Source organism: Hevea brasiliensis, chromosome 15 (genome assembly GCF_030052815.1).
Source record: "Hevea brasiliensis isolate MT/VB/25A 57/8 chromosome 15, ASM3005281v1, whole genome shotgun sequence".
In the NCBI taxonomy this organism is placed as follows: domain Eukaryota; kingdom Viridiplantae; phylum Streptophyta; class Magnoliopsida; order Malpighiales; family Euphorbiaceae; genus Hevea; species Hevea brasiliensis.
Window position 1 is genome coordinate 37,363,545 of NC_079507.1, and position 7,476 is coordinate 37,371,020.

The 7,476-nt window shown below is 37.6% G+C and overlaps 1 non-coding gene across 1 annotated transcript; it reads right to left on the reverse strand.

Moving 5' to 3' along the window:
• Nucleotides 1-286: 286 nt before the first annotated feature.
• LOC131174314 (small nucleolar RNA R71) lies at nucleotides 287-393 on the reverse strand. Its single transcript, XR_009144562.1, has one exon. It is a non-coding gene; the product is annotated as a small nucleolar RNA R71 (small nucleolar RNA).
• Nucleotides 394-7,476: the final 7,083 nt, after the last annotated feature.

Genomic DNA, 7,476 nt, shown 5'->3' on the forward strand with positions numbered 1-7,476 from the left:
CAACTTTGAATTAAAACTAGCATGGCTCCAAATGATTCAACAAACCCAGTTTGCAGGTTCACTAACAGAAGACCCACACTATTACCTCCAGTGCTTTCTTGCCCTATGTGATACATTCAAGATGAATAGAGTGTCTGATCAAGCAATAAGACTCAGAGCATTCCCATTCTGCCTTTGAGACAGAGCAAGGAAGTGGTTACTTTCTCAACCGGCTGGAACATTCACCACTTGGGAAAACCTCTCTCAAGCTTTTCTAGCAAGGTATTTTCCACCTGCAAAGACTGCAAAACTGAGGTTTGAGCTCAACACCTTCAAACAAAAGGATGGAGAATCACTCTATGACGCACGAGAAAGATATAAAGACCTGCAGAGGGAATGTCCACACCATGGCATAGAAGATTGGCTATTAGTGCAAAATTTTTATAATGGATTACTACCCTCTACAAGGAGCACAGTTGATTCAACTGCAGAGGGTGATCTAATGGAGAAAACAGTACCACAAGTACTTGAACTTCTAGAAAGGGTTGCATACCACAATTATGAGTGGTCAAATGAAAGAGGAAATACAAGGAGAGCTGCAGGGGTTCTGGAAGTAGATGCCCTAAGCATGATAAATGCTCAATTTGATAAGCTCACAAAGAAACTCGAAAGATTGCAAGCCAATGCATTTGGTACAAATAGTCAACATGAGGACAACTATAAAAGAGGATACATGAGTTCAGAATACATCAATTTTAATGAACCCTCCACAGAATAGATGAACTATGTGAATAATGAAGGAAACTTCAACCAGAGGCAGCCTAACAATCCATATTCAAATATTTACAACCCTGGATGGAGGAACCACCCAAATTTCTCATGGTCTAATCAGCAAAACTAGCCAATAAATAAGCAACAAGGGTACAAACCACCAGGACCCTCTGGATTTCAGAACAGAGGTCAAAACTTTGCACAGCCATCACTACCTCTCTAACCTCAACAACCTGAACTGAATTGATTAAACAGCTAACTTCCAGAATGGACCAACTTGCTACTCATAACAAGATGCTAGAGAATCAAATCGCTCAGCAAGCAAGTTCTTCAAGTAAGGCTGCTGGCAAATTGCCTAGCCAACCAGAAATGAACCCATGGGAGCATTGTAAGGAAGTTACACTGAGGAGTGGAAGAACTCTAGTACAACGGTAGAACCGACAGAGGAAACCTTAGAAAAATCTAAAGACCAAGCAGAGAAAAAGGAGGAAGAAGCTAAGAAAGATCAGGAAGAGGAAGCAAGGAAGACAAAGAAATTACCAGAGCCATATCAGCCTCCCCTACCTTTTCCTCAGAGATTTTAGAAAGCCAAATTGGACAAGCAGTTTGGGAAGTTTTTGAAACTTTTACAGAAACTTTACATCAACATCCCCTTCACTGAAGCAGTTTCATAGATGCCATCTTATGCCAAATTTCTTAAAGAGATTCTGTCAAAGAAAAGAAAGCTAGAAGACTATGGAACAGTAGCTCTAATAGAGGAATGCAGTGCCATTCTGCAAAACAAACTGCCTCCAAAGTTGAAGGATCCAGGAAGCTTCTCCATACCCTGTCTCATTGGTAACAAGAAAATAGATAAGGCCCTCTGCGATCTTGGGGCAAGCATCAGTTTAATGCCTCTATCAATATGCAAAAAGCTAAAGATCAGAGAACTGAAGCCTACAACAATCTCGCTGCAATTGGCTAATTGATCTATTAAATATCCTGTGGGCATACTTGAGAACATTCCTATCAAAGTGGGCAAATTCTTCATTCCAGTGGACTTTGTTGTCCTTGAGATGGAAGAAGATGTTCAAATTCTTATCATCTTGGGAAGACCATTCTTGGCAACTGCCAGAGCCATCATAAATGTCAAAAATGGGCGATTAACCCTCAAGGTAGGAGAAGAAGAAGTGGAGTTCAACTTATTCGACACAATGAAACACAAATTTGAACCTGATGAATGCTTCAAGGTTGACATAATTGATGAACAAGTTGAAGAGGAATTTCATAAGACACATCCTAAAGGTCCTCTTGAAGCATGTATTGTGTACAGCCACACAGTGGATGATAAAAATACAGAAATAGTAGCCTATGCACAACAGTTAGCAGCTCATCCACCCATACCCTAAGCTAAGGCTTCCTAGATAGAAAAGTTGAAGGAGTAACAAACCAAAGGTAAGCTCCAGGAAAACGCCAAACAAGTAGAGCTTAAACCTCTCCCCTCCTTACTAAGGTATGTATTTCTGGACTCAAATTCTAAATATCCTGTTATAATCAATGCTAGCCTGTCTAAGTTAGAAGAGGAAAAATTGCTAAGAGAACTTAGGATCCATAGCAAAGCTATAGGGTATAAAATAGAAGACCTGAAGGGAATCAACCCCTCAATTTGCATGCATAGAATACCCATGGAAGAAAACAGTAAACCCACAATCGAACACCAAACAAGACTTAACCCAAACATGAAAGAAGTAGTCAAGAAAGAAATTTTAAAACTATTAGATATAGGTATCATATACCCAATTTCTGATAGTAAATGGCTTAGTCTAGTACATGTAGTTCCTAAGAAAGGTGGGACAACTATTATCCAAAATGCAAGTAATGAACTAATCCCAACTAGAGTAGTCACTGGTTGGCGAATGTGCATAGATTATAGGAAATTGAATAGTGCTACCAGAAAAGACCATTTCCCTCTCCCCTTCATCGGCCAAATGCTAAAAAGGTTAGCAAAACACTCTTATTTCTATTATCTAGATGGGTATTCAGGATTCTTTCAAATTCTTATTTACTCAGAAGACCAAGAAAAGACAACATTCACTTGTTCCTATGGAACATTTGCATATAGAAGAATGCCTTTTGGTCTTTGTAATGCCCCTGCTACCTTTTAAAGATGCGTGATGGCTATCTTTTCTAATTATATTAAAGATATCATGGAAGTTTTTATGGATGATTTTTCTATCTATGGAACTACTTTTGATGATTGCCTAGCTAATTTATCTAAGGTGTTGCAAAGATATGAAGAATCAAACCTAGTCCTAAATTGGGAAAAATGCCATTTCATGGTAAGAGAAGGCATAATTTTGGGACATTTGATATCAGAAAGAGGAATTGAAGTTGATAAGGCAAAAATTGAGATCATTGAAAACATGCCACCCCCAACATCAGTCAAGGGAGTACGAAGCTTTTTGGGATATGCAGGATTCTACAGAAGATTCATCAAGGACTTTTCCAAAATAGCTAAGCCACGTACTAACTTGTTAAGTCAAGATGTTTCCTTTGATTTTGATGAAAATTGCCTTGTCTCCTTTAATATAATCAAAGAGGCCTTGATATCAGCATCAATAATGTAGCCACCAAATTAGGAGCTACCATTCGAGGTAATGTGCGACGCGAGTGAATTTGCATTTGGAGCAGTGCTTGGGTAAAGAAAAGATAAAAAGCTCCATGCTATTTATTATGCTAGCAAGACACTCGTCGATGCACAAATCAATTATGCCACCACAGAGAAGGAATTCCTAGCAGTGGTGTTTGCAATGGACAAATTCAAATCTTACCTCATTGGGTCAAAAGTCATTGTATTCACAGATCATACTGCAATCCGATACCTTATGAACAAGAAGGAAGCAAAACTAAGGTTGATTCGATGGATTCTACTCCTGCAAGAATTTGACCTTGAAATAAAGGACAAAAAAGGATTCGAAAATGTAGTAGCTGACCATCTTTCTAGACTAAAATTAGAGTACACAGAGGACTTTGAAGAATTTCCAATTGATGATTCATTTCCTGATGAGCAATTACTTACATTCTCCAAAGCTCCATGGTACACTGACTTTGTTAATTTTCTTGTATACAGGGTACTGCATGTAAACATGACTTATCAGCAAAGGAAGAAATTCCTACATGATGAGAGATATTACATATGGGAGGAACCTCTACTGTACAAGAGATGTAATGATGGGCTGATAAGAAAGTGCATACCAGAGGAAGATATGGAAAGTATCATTTATCACTGCCATTCATCACTATATGGAGGACATTTCAGCACCTTAAAAACCGCAGCAAAGATTTTGCAAGCAGGGTTTTACTGGCCACATTTATTTAAGGATGTAAGATCCTTTACACTAGGTTGTGATCAATGCCAAAGAATAGGTAACAGTTCAAGAAGGAATGAAATGCCACTACATGGTATACTCGAGATTGAATTGTTTAATGTATGGGGAATTTACTTTATGGGCCCATTTCCCTCTTCTCGTGGAAACAAGTATAATTTGGTTGGAGTTGATTATGTGTCAAAATGGGTAGAAGCAATTGTGACACCAACCAACGATGCTAGAGTAGTCACAGGGTTCCTTAAGAAGAACATCTTCACAAGATTTGGCACACTGCGAGCAATAATCAGTGATGGAGGAAGTCACTTCTGCAACCAACAATTTGAAACACTATTGAAAAAGTGTGGAGTGACTCACAAGGTGGCCACGCATTATCATCCTTAAACCAATGGTCAAGTAGAAATCTCAAACAGGGAACTGAAGCAGATTCTAGAGAAAACTATAAACAGATCCAGGAAGAACTGGTGCATGAAGTTAGATGAAGCACTATGGGCATACCGCACTACATATAAAACCTCGATTGGCACAACACCCTTCCTACTGGTTTATGAAAAATCATGCCATCTCCTTGTTGAACTTGAGCATAAAGCTTACTGGGCAATTCAGATCCTAAACTTTGACCTCAAAGCTGCTGGTGAGAAAAGACTCCTACAACTGAATGAGTTGGAAGGAATCCGATAGGAAGCATACGAAAACGCCAAAATTTTCAAGGATAAAACCAAAAGATGGCATGACAGGCGCATAGTAAGGAAAGAAATAAAAGAAGGAGATCTCGTCCTCTTATTCAACTCTAGATTGAAGCTTTTTTCAGGGAAGCTTAAATAAAGATGGTTCGGACCTTTCAAGGTCACCCAAGTCTTCCCACATGGAGTAGTAGAAGTGTGGAGCCAAACCTCAGGTGCATTTAAGGTCAATGGGTAGAGGCTAAAGCCTTACTTTCAGGGAGAACCCATAGAAATGGGAGTCAATTACACCCTCGACCATCCTATCAACAGACCATAAACAACCAAAATCCAGCTAAAGACTATAAACAAGCACTTTTTGGGAGGCAACCCAAAAATTTTTTTTTCTGAACTTTTCTTTTCTTCTTTTTCATATTGATTTTTGTTTCATACTTATTAGCATTTCATTTTGTAGGATTTTTGGAAAGGGGAGTAGAGATCAAGAAGGAAAGGAATCACCAAGTCAAAACCACAAAAGGGAAAATTGGACAAAACCAGGGAAGTATCTCTATTGCTAAACTTCACATCCATTCCATGTGTTGTGGTGATAAACATTTTTCATTTGACAAAAATATGAAAAATCAGAATATTACACTGGTCATGTACTGGTTTTACACGCCCCATGTAACTTTCTAGAAGTCCATAAATCTCTTACATTTTTAACTCTGAGGGAGACAGAAAGTTACATGGGTCCAAAGCCCAATTTACACGGACTGTGTAGTGTCTCTAGCTACAAAACTTAAAGCCAGAAAGTTACACGGGCTTTCTTGTATTTGGCATGGTTCATGTAACATATCCAGTAAAGCAACTCGAGAAACAGAAAGTTACACAGGTCCTAGAGCTCATTTACACGGGCCATGTACTACGATAAAATTTGAAATTTTTAGGAGAAATTTACACGGCCCTGCATGTTGGGACCCGTGTAATGATACATAACCCGTGTACTTTGTTACAGACGCAACTCCTGGGGAGCGAAATGGGTGAAATGAAGAGTTCTAACGGCTCTTTAAATGCAACCCAAGCATTAAAACCCTTGATAAACACAAAACCCTTCATCTCCTCCCTTCCTAGCCTATAAAAACCTCTCAAATCTCATCTCCCTTCACCAAACCCTACTCTTCTCCTTCCCAAAAACCCATCCATTGCTCCTGCAAAGAGATCTGTAAGAAGGATCGGCTCTTCTTCGAATTACCCTACCCCTCTGTAAGGCATAACATGATCCCGTAGTATACCTAATGAATTACCAACTCCGTCTACTGATAACCCATTAAATACACTACAAGGGATTTTAAAAAAAAAACTTTTCTTACTTCTTTTACAGTGGTGAGCACTATTTACAGGTGTTAAAGACTTTGGTGAACTGAAGTGAAATAACTAACTCATTTGATTTATTTAGAATTTCTGTAAAATTTTTGGCAAAGTGCCCTCTGTATTTTGGATAAAACAGTTCTTCAAAAAACCTGTAAAAGCACTTCTATAATTTTCCAAATCTCAACTTCAATACATTTCTCAACACAACAATTCATCAACTCAATTCCATAGAAATTTTTCAAAGTCTGAGATAAGGAAATATAATACAACTTTTACAATCCAAAACACTCATAATTAATTTACAACTTCAAGTACAATTTAATTTACAACCGCCAAAACCAAATACAATATGTACATACAAAGTGTCATACATTCTGATTACAAAAGCAAAAGCGGTATACTCAATATACTGTAATCCCTCATTTGGATGTATATGCAACCTAGTCCACGCCTGTCTATCTCTCTACCTGCGACAGCAATAAAAAGCTATCGCTGAGACAATGTCTCAGTGGTGCACAACATTAACCAAATCCAATTTAAATCACAATTCATAAGTCATGTAAATAGTGGATACTTAAAATCATAATTAAATTCAAGACAATAATTGTCAACAAGAATTTAAACTCCATTTCTCAATATCACAATAATTTTCCATAAGTCGATCAGTTTGAATTCAAAAGACAAGATATGTCAATGAGAGTTTAAATCCATTTCACAATCTCACAATACACATCAATAAATCACACACAGCTTAATCATGATCCATAATTCAATTCATCCCAAAAGCCGATGGCTAATGAGGTATTCAATTCATCCCAAAAGTCGATGACTAATGAGGAATAACATGGCTAGCTAGCAAAAATATGAGTACTCATTCTATTCGTCCTCAACAGGCACACACCTCAACACTTCAGCCAGAGAGGGAATTCAATTCATCCCACTAGACAAGCTAGCGAGGAATACAATCAATATACATGATAGCTGTGGTTTCAAACCATTTACAGTGCTTTTCAATCAATAAGTATCCATCAAATATCATTCAAACAATTTTTTTTACAGTTTCAAACTATTCACAATATTTTTCAATCAATAAATATTCCTCAAACACATGTCCACAATTTAAAATAATGATATACAAATAATCAATATTTATTTCCATTGAAAATAATTCAAAAAAAACAGTTGTTGTGCACAAACCTCCGATATTTGTCTCTGGTCTTGACTCGATTTCTTTCCCTTTTGCTGAGTCCTTGTTAACTGAGAAACACAATTTGAAGTGTTTCAGTACCAAATTAAACTATCTCTATCGATGGGGTTTGGTAAATAAT